The following is a 14,441-nucleotide window of genomic DNA, read 5'->3' as shown; positions in this document are numbered from 1 at the left end:
AAAGCCACACCCAGTCGCAGTGCAGAACGTTTTAACCCATTCATGGAGACCAAAGAGACGGCTAAAACGTTCAGAATTTAGTGAGAGTGTAGGAATGGGGCCGGAAAAGACACAGGTTTTGCCAAGACTTTGGATTGTAATGGCAAGAGATTCAAGCTTTGTGCGGAATATAACTGATTGTTTATTTCTGGTGTCATTTGTACCGACGTGGATAATGAGTGTGTGAACTGAGGGATGGAGATCACATAGGACTGGGGTGAGTTCAGTAATATCATCAATTTTACCACCAGGAAGGCAGTAAGTGATGGCACATGGAAGTTCAACAGATCTAATGATCGAGTCTCCAAGGATCAGGATTTCTGGCTGGCTGTTCTTACAGCCCCCTCTGAAAACGCTGAGTTTAGGATGGAGAGGCGGTTGCAACTGGTTCATGTCATTGGTTTCAGCTGGGAGCGGAGATGCACTGCTAGTGACGTCACCGCTGGCCACAGCAGAGTCCAGGGGTGTGACGGACAGGTGGGTCACGGGCTGCGGGCTCACGGGGAAGCACACAGAGTTGGGGTTTGGGGGAGATGGCGGGGACGTAAGTCGAGAGCGTTTTGTCTGTGCTATTGGAGGTGACTCTGGGTGGATACGCCGCTTCCTCTTCGCCTTGGAGTGGACCAGAGACGGGGCAGGCTGTTTTGGGGAAGACAGCAAGCTGGTAGCACTAGCCGCTACGACTGTAGCACTAGTCGCTACCACATTAGCACTAGCAGGTGTCACGGCTAGCTCTGCAAGTGGAGCAAAAGCGTTTGATAACGGGAAAAACTCCTCGTCACCGCTGGGAGAAAACAATGGGAGAGAGACCCGTCTCCCGCTCCTCACCACATCTGCCCAAGATGGACCAGGAGTAGGACTTCCAGGGTTGAGGGTAGCGTCCCCTTGCAGACCAGCCAAGCGGGAGGAGAGTTGGTTTTGCCGCTGGAGGACATCATGGAGGAGGGATTCGATTGATTGGATTTCAGACCTCACACTGGACAACTCAACTGGGGTAAGTGGAGGCATGCTGTGGATAGAGAAGAAAAGCTGCCAGTACACAGAACTATGGGCAGTGGGAAATGTTGTTGCTGTTGATGGCAGGGCTAGCAGGGCGCTAACAGCTGTTAGCTGCTAGGCTCAGCGGCTGCGGGACTTACTCGCGACTTAAATCGCGAAATCCAAACACAACCCTATGTGAAACATATATGTCATCCTGGGCCTATATATATCCCTCGTAGATTTAACGTGATTTAGATAAGTGACAGCGTAACGCGGTTCTACTGTCATGTGCTATACTGTGATGTCTGCTCCAATAAATTGGCCCTACTTCACATTTAGTTTTACAATAAAAACACATTTCTGCAATGACTTTACATAATGTAGGCTATATTTATGTGCATCATCCTACCTGTGCAGCAGGGGAGAGAAAACGATATCATTCTGGACAAACTTTCACCAATCTAATTAATCTCATCATAGGGATAGGCTATATTTTTCTAGCTGATGCGTTTAGAACATTCTTTTCACTTTGATCTTGCTATTGTAACCCCTCCCTGGTCTGTCACTATAGCTAGTGCAGATCTAGTAACCAGGGTTTGGCCTCTAGTCTAAGTTCGATAAGTTTGTAGATAGCCACCCCAATTAACACACGTGAACACTGATAGCTGTGGTATAAGGAAAGTGTTCTTTACTACAAAGTGGAAAAAATAAATTAGGATAATAAAATAAACTGTCTTCACAATTCAGCTTTGTGGATTCACAATATTCTTTTCAGTTCTACATTCAATTCTTTCATCTTTCCTTTTAAACACCAAATAAAACAAACCTGAGATCTCAGAAAACAACAAAGAAAACAGAACCACTCAAAAAAAGGTCCTACCACACTCTACGATCACTGTCCGAGCGAGACGGCAGATAGGGGAGTGGATGGGCAGTGGATGGGCAATGGGGCAGTGGATGGGGCAATGGGGCAGTGGATGGAGCAATGGGGCAGTGGATGGGGCAATGGGGCAGTGGGATGGACAGCACGACAGTCAGTGGACAGACAGCAGGACAGTCAGTGGGTGGACAGCAGGGCAGCGGACGGACAGCAGGGCAGGGGATGGACAGCAGGACAGGGGACGGACAGCAGGACAGTGGACGGACAGGAGGACAGTGGACGGACAGCAGGACAGTGGGCTCCAACGGTTCCTCTACAAAAAAAACAGCCTACACAAAATGCAGGGCAGTTAATAATAAAGTCCCTTATAAAAGTCCTTTGAGATCTATTTCAATAAAATACTACAATGTCTTCCCTCCTTTCCAGTAACTCCTAAGTAACAACTGTAGACATATTGTAATAATCCGCTCCCGGGATCATTAAGTGAGGAGGAGAAGAGGCAATACTTGGTACAGTCTTTATTCCTGGTTCACACTCATAGCTTCTAGCTACACACACAGCTCCTAGCTACACACACGTCCTGTCCGCTTCCTCGTATTCCCAGACTCCCTCCCCAGCCGAGACCGGAAGTCCCCTATACACTGGCTGGTCCGCTGCCTTCACGTAACGTCGTAATCACCACCGACATGTCAAACTCTGGGTCGCCACATTACCCCCTCCCTTCTTAGGCCAGCTCCCACGCTGGCACCTACAACCCACACATATCCCCCTGTACCAAAACACACCAACACATCAACGCTTTTCCCCAATATCTTTTTTTCCTATCCCCACATTAAATTCTAATTCCCCACAACAGTCTTTTCTTTTCTTTTTTTTCACACACCATCATCTACATCATTGACATTTTCCCCCTTTCCTTTTACACTCATTTTCACTCACATTTCAATTATTTAAACCGCCATTTCCATCCCCCCTTTCAAAGCTTCTGTCCCATCTGAAGCACTCTAGTCCCTCCCAACCCCCAGTGGGGTTAGTCCTTCGCAGGGTGACTCTCTTCGGTCCCCCTTCTGTGCCCTACAGTCATCACACGCCCTGCAGTAGCTCCGCACGTCCTCTTTTTGTTTGCCCCAGTAGTACATGCTACGGATGCGGCTGAGTGTCTCTTCAGGCCCGAAATGCCTTTTAAGTCTGAGATGACCTCTTACGGGGCCCCTGTGCATGCACCGCAAGACCAATTCCCGCAGGTAGCTGGGTACAACCGTCCGGGACCCCTCTTTCCCGTGTCCTTTCCTCACCAACATCCCCTCTTCATCCAGACGCAGGTCCGTAAACATGTTCCACAGTCCCTTCGTGGTACCGGAAAACATGTGAATCTCCTCTCCAGGGGGTCGGCTCCCGGCCGCCACCCACGCGAGCACCGGACCGATGTCCGCGTCCTCCGCCTGCCTGCGTTTCCACTCCTCCACGTCGACATCCATGATGGTCATGTCGTCTCCCATCAGCCCAAAGTCTACACAGTAGTTCTCCAATCCCCCACCCCCAGGGGGCGGCGCTTTCATTCCAGTAAGGAGAAAATGACCGACGGCGATCTCCACCGTGGCTTCCTGCACCGCAATTGTGGGGGGTGTGGAGCAGTCAGGTTGGGCTGGTTCCTCCGGCGTTGACCCCTCTCGCTCACCCGGAGACAGGAGCGTTGCTCTCCTGACTGTAACAGCGTTGCAGATGATGTCCTCTACCGTGGGGGTTGCAGAGCAGCTAGGCTCCTCCGGCGTTAGCAACACCCGTCCATCTGGACACGCAGTCCACACTCTCCTGACCTGAATGACCTCTTCCCCCCGGCTGCACACATTCTCCTCTGGAGACACAATCGTCAGTCCCCTGACTCTAATAACGTTCTCTTCAGCCTGTGTCCCTCCTTCGTCCTCCACAGACTCAGTGCAGTTCCTGGCCAAATGTCCAGGCTTCTTACACGACCAACAGAGTCTCACCTGCCAGCCGCCTGCGCATCTCTCCTCTCTCGCTGTCCTCTGTCCTCTGACAGCCTCCGGACACTCCCTGGCCAGATGTCCAAACGCCCCCAGTACCGTTGCTCCGCGTACCTGGTTTGCCCCGAATGCATGCTGTGACACCACCTCGCCAGATGTCCCTGTGCTCCACAAGTCCAACACAGTTTCTGCGGCTCCTCCGTCTGCCGTTCTCTGCACTGCGTGGCTTCCCTCAGTCGTTTCATAAGCTCCTCTGCCCAGACAGGCGTCGCTTCCAACAGCCGTCTGATCTCCTGCATCAAGCGGGCCTCCACGCCGGCAAGCACTGCGCTGAACTCCTGCTTCAGGCGTGTCTCCATGCCAGCCAGTACCGCGCTGAACTCCGGAGTCGGTAGCTCCTCCCTCCCCTCGTCCAACGACGAGGGTCCACCAACGTGTGCCATTCCACGTGGTGTTTGTAGCAGTTAGCACACCAGCTAACCCCCAGCTAGCACACCAGCTAGCCTCCAGCTAGCACGCACAGCTAGCCTTGCAGCAGTTTAGCAGACACAGCTAACCTTTCAGCAGCTAGCAGACACAGCTAGCCGCCCACGCCTGGCCGATCCTCCAAGGCGTTAATTTTCACTTCTTCTCCGCTCCACTTCTCTCCGCGCTAACTGTAGCACTCAAGCCGGCCTACTTGAGGGAAATCCAGCCCGATTAGCTTGCAGCTGGCTGGAACCTCCGCGACGAGCAGCAACAGTCCGTCTCTCCGTTCCTCTTTTTTTTTATGTTACCGCACGAGGCGAGCGGCAAAGTTCGTAGTTAACACTTCTGTACACCAATGTAATAATCAGCTCCCGGGATCATTAAGTGAGGAGGAGAAGAGGCAATACTTGGTACAGTCTTTATTCCTGGTTCACACTCATAGCTTCTAGCTACACACACAGCTCCTAGCTACACACATGTCCTGTCCGCTTCCTCGTATTCCCAGACTCCCTCCCCAGCCGAGACCGGAAGTCCCCTATACACTGGCTGGTCCGCTGCCTTCACGTAACGTCGTAATCACCACCGACATGTCAAACTCTGGGTCGCCACAATATTAATGCAACTCAATACCACAGTATAAACGTGAATTCAACATAAACATCTCAAAAAAATAATAAGTAATTGTATTCTTACCCTTAGCCCACATACATGTACAGTGTAGATCATTACACAGTTCAACACATAGCTATCAGGCTTTATAATATTTTACATGAAGCTAATGCAACGTAAACATCTCAACAACACTAATTGCGGCACCTAGCTAGGCCACAAGTTGAATGGGTATCACAATATAGCAGCACACAGCCACACACAGTACAGCAGATGCAACTGCACATGACTCATAGGCACAACTTTTACATGACATGTTCATGAGATAGTTCAAACATTTGCAACATTATCCCGACTGGTTTTTTGTGTAAGTACAGGGTCTGTATTCAACTTTTTAAGTGCATGCCTACTAACGTGGTTAAACAGGCTAACGTAACACTGAGCTACAACAGACTCACCGAGATATCCAATGATCAAGCTTCTAAGAAGAATCCCGGGCGATGTTGTAGCTCCTTGTCAACTGTGTTCTTAGTCTAATTCAATTCGAAGATATTTCAAGTTATTTCAAAGCTCTAATTCAGGTTTCCAAGTGGTAAGTTGCCTAGCAAGCGCCAAACCACATTAGCAGTAGTCTGTCTTGACAAAAGAAAAGAAAAGATTGTCTGTTACAAAAAGGATGGCCACTCGGTAGCGCTCTCTGCGCGCTGAGGCAGAGCATATCAGAGATCGTCTACAGAGAAAGATGATCACTCCGAGTGCAAAGGACGGGTGTTAAACAACTTAATTTAAAGTGACAGTAATATAATGCAGGTCTAGGGTTGAACTGCCCAGGTTACACTATAGTGTAGCGTATTTACATGCTTGCAGTATTTAAACTGCAGTTAGATTGGTTTGAGAATAATATGGAATAATAGCCTATATATGGAGACAGACAGAGGGGATAAAAGGGAGGGGGGGAGATCAGAGCCCTCGGCTTTTCTGAAGCCGGACTGGATCGCTCCGTGGAATTGGAGCTGAAAAGTGAAGCATGTGATTCGTTTACTGCAGTTCCCCAATGAGCAGATAATGTGCATAATTGTACGCTTAAAAGGCGTGGTTATAATGATTAAGGCCACCTGTTGCGCCGACACCAAGATATCAAGTGCGCTGGTCCACACCCACTAATCTGGGCTGCGCCTGGCACTAAACGCAGTTTATAGGCCAATGCAATGATAGAGCCCGATATCTCTTTTACAAAGCAGACCTGCCAAGACAGCAGCAGCAATAAAATGAGGTAATCACACAGGACACAGAACAAAAGGTAGGCTACATACATCCGAAATACAATGCATCACACACAAAACAACGCAAGAAACCAACATGGTAATGTTGGTTTAAAAATGGGGGGTTTAATGGGGGATAAAAATGGGATAAAAAATCTGGAAAAAAATATTAAAAAACAACATAAACAAAAACCAACAACATGGTAATAAAAGTGTCTGAATGAGGATGATACAGAGGCTTATAGCTTTCCAGTCGTGGCCCAATCTACGGAAAACAAAGGCATTCTTCGTGTAAGACGTTCTGCAATAGAGCTTTAAATTCACCAAACGAGACCAGGGTGTCTAAGTGGATGAGTTTTTTTAGTCCGTTCCATGTCAGAGGTGCATAGTGAGAGAAGGCTGTCTTTCCTAGTTCAGTAATAGTCCAGTCAATCTAACTCAAAAAAGGGCCCAACATAGAAGTAATTGCAATAGTAATGTTTCATAGTTTTTATTGGTCCTAATACCCACCTACATCATATATTAAAAGTATAACTTCATGGATTTAGTGGAACATACTTTTTTCCAAGGTCGAAAGCAAATTTTCCATGTTTTAGACTTAGAGTGACGCAGTCTGGGTAAAATTGTGTTAATATTAGAGGGTCTATGTACACCTATCCAACATGTTTGGTGTCTTTTTCTAGGTTTTTGGGGTCAATCTTTCCAATAAAATACTTTTTCAGAGGATATTCTAATGTAGTATACCTGTATTTGAGGTACTACTACCTTTTTTAAGTCAGAATTGAGTTAAAATCGAATATTTAATCTGCAATCTCTCAATGTTTTCAATCTAATATTTAATTAAAGACTAAGTAAAAATATCTGCTCTGTCTGCATAGTTGCATTTGGATTGTGTGCCCAAGTAGTATATTCCAACCTGCCAGCATGCACTACATACCACAGTCTGTGGGATGATGCGATTGGGAATGATGCAATGTCCAGCTTGACACATGGATAATCTATGGACCATGCCAAAGACTTAGAGGAACTAGCAAAAGCCTCAGATCTGCATGACTGTAATGGCTGTCACTGCAACCGGGACAAATGAAAGTGAACTACTCTAGATCATAGCCCACCGTTTGGAGGCAGAGAAGACAACCATGGTAGATGACCGAACAGCAGCACACTGGCTACAGTACATGGAGATGATTGATCTAGTCTATGCATTCATCAGATCGGAGAGAACTGGAAATTGGGTTCAGCACCTTGATACCCTGACAGACATGATGCCATTCATGGCCGCCTCTGGACATAACTTGTATGTCAAATCATTGCGCATATACCTCCAGAAAACGCAGCAACTAGAAAACACGCACCCCCAAGTTTACGAAAGATTTCAGGAAGATGGTCTACAAGTTGTCCGTAGGTCAGATAAATACTGGGCTGGACTCTCCCCGGACCTTGTGATAGAACAAGCCCTCATGCGAAGTATGAAAACGACCGGAGGACTGACACGGGGAAGGGGTATGTCTGAAACACAATGTTTGGTGTGGGTTCTTTCCAACCCTACAACATCTGAAATCAACAATGTCATGCAAGAACTGACAGGGGTAAATTACGAAACTAGTGAACAGCACAAGGACCTTTCTGCATCAAGACAGGCAAGAGACAACGTGGACACTATCAAAATTCTTAGTTTGTTAGAGTTGCAAAATCCGTTTGCCGGGTATGACCACCTTCAACATTTAATCACTGGTGTGACAGCCCATAATACGGTGAATGTGGACCATTCAAAAGAGGTTGGTAGAATGGTCCTAAAGGACATGGTAGGGAAAAAGGTGACAGAATATACGTTCAAGAGGAAAGCACATGCATGGACTCCAAATCCACAGTCAAACTGAACAAAGAAGAAGTTGTCAATATCGATCCGCAGCTCTTGTTTCAGAGACTAGTGATTGCTGGGACACAGGCAGACAAGTTGGCTGAAGCCTTCAAGTACGAACTTTATGGGTATCCACCTGCCCTCTCATCAGTCTGATTGGGCTGATTGAGGAGGGAAGATGGCGACGGTTTGACACGCTGCTTCAGCAGCAGCAGTGTTGAAGGTCTCATGTAGTCAGACATATGGAAATACCTATTCTAGTTTGATGAAACACAAGCTAGCAACAATATTTTATTAGTAGCGACACAACTTTCAAGACTTCTGCACACGGACACGGCCAGCAAAACGACAGGGAAGCGACCTGCTGTGAGAATCCAGACCGCGTCAAGCCGAATTCCACCTTTTGAGGCAAGCGGGAGGGTTTAATCACCCTCCCTTCGCGGTAAGTCTCTCAACACACGGAGGAATTGTTTTCCGGGACGGAGGGGGACCAGAGGGAACGTTGGGAGAGAGCGTTTCACTGGCTCCCAGCCATTATTCCAACAGGTGTCCTGCCGTACCCAGAGGACAACACGCCGGTGAGGGAGAGGGAGCGCGAGGGAGAGGCCTAACTACAGCCGGAGCGGAGCCGCAAATCAGCCAGCTAAACGACAGGGAAGCGACCTGCTGTGAGAATCCAGACCGCGTTAAGCCGAATTCCACCTTTTGAGGCAAGCGGGAGGGTGGAATCACCCTCCCTTCGCGGTAAGTCTCTCAACATACGGAGGAATTGTTTCCGGGACGGAGGGGAATCAGAGGGAGCGTTGAGAGAGAGCGTTTCACTGGCTCCCAGCCATTATTCCAACAGGTGTACTGCCGTACCCGGAGGCCAACACGCTGGTGGGAGAGAGGGAGCGCGAGGGAGAGGCCCAACTACAGCCGGAGCGGAGCCGCAAATCAGCCAGCAAAACGACAGGGAAGCGACCTGGGAGAGGCCTAACCCCAGCCGGAGCCGACTACCTGCTATTACGACCTGCAGGAGTTTCACTCCCACGGTATCCCAGTCGCAAAGTATTTTTTACACAGACAGAATAAGAGAGGAAAATGGCGAACACCAATGCCAAACAGAAAGACATTCAAGATGTCAGAAGTCTCATTGAAAGCAAGTTTGATGGACTAAAATTATCACTGGAACTTTCGCAAGGGGAACTGAGTGAAATCAAGAAGAATGTTGAAATGGTGGTGGTTTTGATAAAGAGGGTTGAAGAGCTAGAACGACAGAACAGGGAGAAAGACACTAAAATTGCAACACTGGAGGGCAGAATTAATGATATTGAGCAATACTCCAGAATAAATGATATAGTGGTGACAGGTTTAAAAACCAAGCCTCAGTCTTATGCCAAGGCTGCAGCCGGTCCACAAAATGGAGAGTTGGACCGGGGGGACATCAAGTCAGTGGAACAGCAACTGACTATGTTCCTTCGGTCTAACCATGTCCAAGTAAATGAGCAGGATATTGAGGCCTGCCACCCCCTCCCTCAATCTTTTCAACAGAAAAAAGAGGGCAAGATAGCGCCCATCATAGTGAGATTTACAAACAGGAAGTCCAAAATTAACCTAATACAACAAGGAAAAATGTTAAAGGGGACCAATGTATATCTAAACGAACATCTTACAAAAACCAATGCTGAGTTGGCCAGGCACGCCAGGCAACTGCGCAGAGAGATGAAGATTAAGGGAACGTGGACCAGAAATTGTAAAGTTTACATATTAACAAATGGATCCCCTGAAACAGCCAAAGTGATGCTAGTGAGAAGCCTAGAAGAACTAGGAAAGTTCTGAGGAAGTAGAGGCTTTATAAGGTAATCCAATGAAATGCTCATTTAAACATCTATGAGCAGAAACCAAGAAACAGATCCAGAAACCAATTTTTTTAACAACCTAGATAATTGTAATTATGTTACAGTGGATCAATTTAATAATACCATTAAAGTAGAGCACTGCATTTCAATAATTCATTTTAATAGCCGTAGTCTGAATAAGAACTTTCAGGATATAGTTGATTACTTAAAGGATGGGTTTTCCGTGGGGAATATGAATATATATTAAATCTCACGCCCCTAAGGTTTTCGAATCCGTTGAAATTTTTGAAATTGGAGGTTTACTCACAGAGATATCAACCGAAATCCACTCTGTGTGTGGGGGGGGGTGGTGGGGGGGAGGTGCGGGTGCGGGGACTCGAAATACTACATTTCCCACAATGCACTGGGCTCGCGTGGCCTTCGTTTTTATGCCCACCCCTCAGGCATTTGGCTGATATCAAACTCCAGTAGGTGGCGGTAATGCACATATATGTTTGCCAACCGCCATAAAACTCAAAGAAGAAGAAGAAGAAGGCTTCGACAATGAAATATACAAAGAACAAGAAATAAATCGAAAATAAAATTGCCTCCAAATTGCACCAAATGTAAACGGTAGTATATATGTCGGGAGATGTCTTCATAAAAAAATTTTCATGCATTTTAAGGCATTTTCGTAGGAGTTACGCGCATCTGATGTTGTAACTATTTTCTGTAAAAATGTGTAAAAACGGGTACATTGCTCAGCGTTGATTTCGTTACTTCAACCCACCTACTACTAGATGTAAAATTTGACGAGCTTTCCAATGCCGCCAGTCCCGTGTCGATTAGTGCTTCCGTTCCCGAGATAATGGTCTCTTTGCAAGGAACTATGGGAAGCTAATATTAGCTACAGCAGGCTAGGCGGTTGACAAGATGGCTGCGTTTTTGTTTTGGTCAAGGCCTCTGAAGGGGCGTGGAGGACCTCTAGAGGCGGGACCATGGCCAACAACAGTTGTAGTTCATAGGTGCACGACTTCCGCAAGGCGGACTTAGGCCAGATGACGCGAAACGCGTCGGCTGGCCCAAAAAATATGTGAGAGATGCTTGATATCTCTGGCAGTGAATATCCAATTTCAAAAATTTCAACGGATTCGAAAACCTTAGGGGCGTGAGATTTAATATATATTCATATTCCCCACGGAAAACCCATCCTTTAACAGCTTGATTGCCAGCGACGAGTGTACTCGTCAAACACAATCCAGCTGTTAACTGCCAGCGACGAGTGTACTCGTCAAAAAAATCGATTTTTTTTTTTTGACGGTAGGTTGTGCATCTAAGCCTTTTACATCTCTTATATAGGTATTGGACGTGTACAACGTGTACAACCCATTCCACCGACCCACTAAGTGGCGACAAGGAAGGAGGAAGGCAAGCAAAAAGCAGTGTGACTGAAGCCATTCTCATGAAGGTGGATTGGCGAAGGCGCTTTAATTTTCGCGCTGATTGCTGGCGGTGCGGGATTGCAGATTTGCATAGTGGATTGCGGGTGGGACACACTTTGAAACACGCAGCATAATATGACCAGAATCGCAAAAGCTTCATCAAAGCCCTCAACCAAAACCCCAAGACGCGAGCGAGTCCAACCAGACTTCCTCAAAGAGCGGCTGCACAGACAGGCACACACCCGCACAGCAGCAGCAAAGCAATGGTGACAAGCGGGGACTGCCCCCTAGTCCGACACCAAATTGGAAACAAATCCCATTCTAAAAGGCTTTTAGAATGGGATTTTCAACCCATTCTTTTTTGTTTCTTTTTCGCTATAATTTAGAGTAATTTAATTTCTATTCAGAAATTTATTTGAGAGGTCGAGAGTATGAGAAAGTGCATTTGCAAAGGTAGGAAAGTGCTTGTGACATGGCGCTGCAACAAAAAAGAACGCCCACAGGAGGGAGGAGTTGAGCAGAGGGAAGTTTACTGCTGTTATGGAGGAAATTACTGTTCAAACTATTGTTTAGGTCTTACTGATGCCAAAAATGAATGGTTAAAGTGACAGTTCTATCGAATCTCACAAAAAGCCGTTTATCTCTGAATATTTATTCTGACGCTAAAACCATGCTGTATTCAACTGCTAATGCTTACATAACTACTAACTCTACAAACTAACTCTTTTAGACAGAGAAAGTACACATTCTATTAGTACTTTTGAGATATTGTATGTTCACAAACTCCAAGCAGAAAATAATCCTCGGCTGTTGTAAAATGAGCCACAATCCTCAAAAAAACGGCTTGGCAGAAGCTACCTACAGCAAGAAAAAAATGGCTGGCAGTCAATGTGTTAAGAGAATTTCTGAGGCCTTTCAATGTTATTGCAATTTCGGAAACCTGGATTGGGGAGGGTAAATGTGAGGAATTTGAAATTCCAGGATATGAGTTGAACTACATAAACAGAACTGAAAAAGGAGGAGGGGGAACAGCATTGTATGTAGATAGAAGATTAAAGTATAGTGTAGTGGACAGATTGACAGTGGCTGTGGAGAATGTATGTGAATGTATAACCATTGAGATTGACATGAGTAGGAATAGAAATATTATGATAAGCTGTATTTACAGGGCCCCGAGTTATGACATAACTATGTTCAAGGAGTGGATAGAAAATGCATATGTAAAGACTGAGCAGAAGGTCCTGTTTATATGTGGCGACTTTAACATAGACCTGCTAAATCCAAATAAGCAATCTGCGATAAATGATTTCTGTGAAACCATTTATGCGATGAGCCTATATCCCACAATTACTAAACCAAGTAGAATTACCTCACATTCAGCCACAATCATAGACAATATATTTACCAACAATATGGACAATAAAATAGTAAGCGGACTTTTGGTGAAGGATATTACTGACCATCTGCCAGTCTTTGCCATATATGACTGTAAGCTTAAAGTAAGGGAGGACAATAACATCAGACATAGAAGAACGAGAACTGTGGATTCTGTGAATGCTTTTAGAGAGAATCTGAAGTCTCATGATTGGAGTGACGTCTTACAGGCCCAGGATGTAAATACTGCATACGAATTGTTCCTGGATTCCTTCCTAGCACAATACAACAAAAGCTGTCCAGTCAGGCAAAGTAAAAGTAAAAACAAGAACAGTGATAAGCCTTGGCTTACCAGCGGTATACTGAACGCTTGTAAGAAAAAGAATAGTATGTACAGAGAATTTATTAAATATAGATGTAAAGATAAAGAAACTAAATATAAAAGATATAAAAACAAATTAGTAGATATCATTAGAAAAAGTAAAAAGGAGTTTTATGATAATAAATTAGAAATTAACAAAAATAACATCAAGGGAACATGGGATATACTAAATAAAATTATCACAAACAAAACCACCAGCACTAGCTACCCCAGTCATTTTATTGACAATGGAAAAGTTGTCGGTGACATGAATGAGGTAGCTGAAGGTTTTAATGAATTCTTTGTTTCAGTGGGCCCAAAACTGGCGGAGTTGATAACACCGCCAGCAGAGGGCAGTGCAGCGCAATTCTATGGTAACAGAAACTCTGCAACTATATTCCTGAAAAAAGTTGATGAAAAAGAGATTATTGAACTTGTTAATAAATTTAAAAACAAAAAATCCACAGATTGGAATGGGATAGACATGACTCTAGTTAAGGAAGTAATAGCGGCCATTGTAGTGCCTCTAACCCATATTTGTAATTTATCTTTTCAGTTGGGCAGCTTCCCTGAAAAAATGAAAATAGCTAAAGTAATACCATTGTTCAAGGCTGGAAATAAAAAATTATATACCAATTATAGACCGGTTTCACTTTTATCTCAATTTTCAAAAATTCTTGAAAAACTTTTTGTTGCCAGACTGGACTGCTTTATTGATAAACACAAATTATTAATTGATTGTCAATATGGGTTTAGAGAAAGTAGATCAACCTCGATGGCCTTGATGGAGCTTATGGAAGAACTTTCAAGTGCAGTAGATAATAAAAAGTTTGCTGTGGGGATTTTCATAGACCTGAAGAAGGCATTCGATACCCTAGATCATAACATTCTGTTGGAGAAAATGGAAAGGTTTGGAATCAGAGGGGTGGGACTGGATTGGCTGAAGAGTTACATCATGGACAGGAGTCAGTTTGTGCAGGTGGCAGATGCCATGTCCAAACCTGCTGACATTATGTGTGGAGTACCACAGGGTTCTATAGTTGGTCCAAAATTATTTATTATGTATATAAACGATATTTGCAATGTGTCCGATATTTTGAAATATGTAATTTTTGCTGATGACACCAATATTTTCTACTCAGATGTCTGTTTACAGAGGTTAATGGAGAAGGTGACAGTAGAACTAGAAAAACTTAAAATGTGGTTCGATGTTAATAAGTTATCTTTGAATTTAAATAAAACTAAGTTTATGATTTTTGGAAATCGCAAAACACATTTAATAACTGAGGTAGGTTTAAGGATAGGAGGGGTTGATTTAGAAAGAGTATACGAAAATACTTTCCTGGGGGTAGTAATAGA

The sequence above is a fragment of the Poromitra crassiceps genome (genome assembly GCF_964638095.1).
Source record: "Poromitra crassiceps genome assembly, chromosome: 2".
In the NCBI taxonomy this organism is placed as follows: domain Eukaryota; kingdom Metazoa; phylum Chordata; class Actinopteri; order Beryciformes; family Melamphaidae; genus Poromitra; species Poromitra crassiceps.
The sequence above is the reverse complement of the archived record's forward strand: the minus strand, read 5'-3'. Positions refer to the sequence as shown.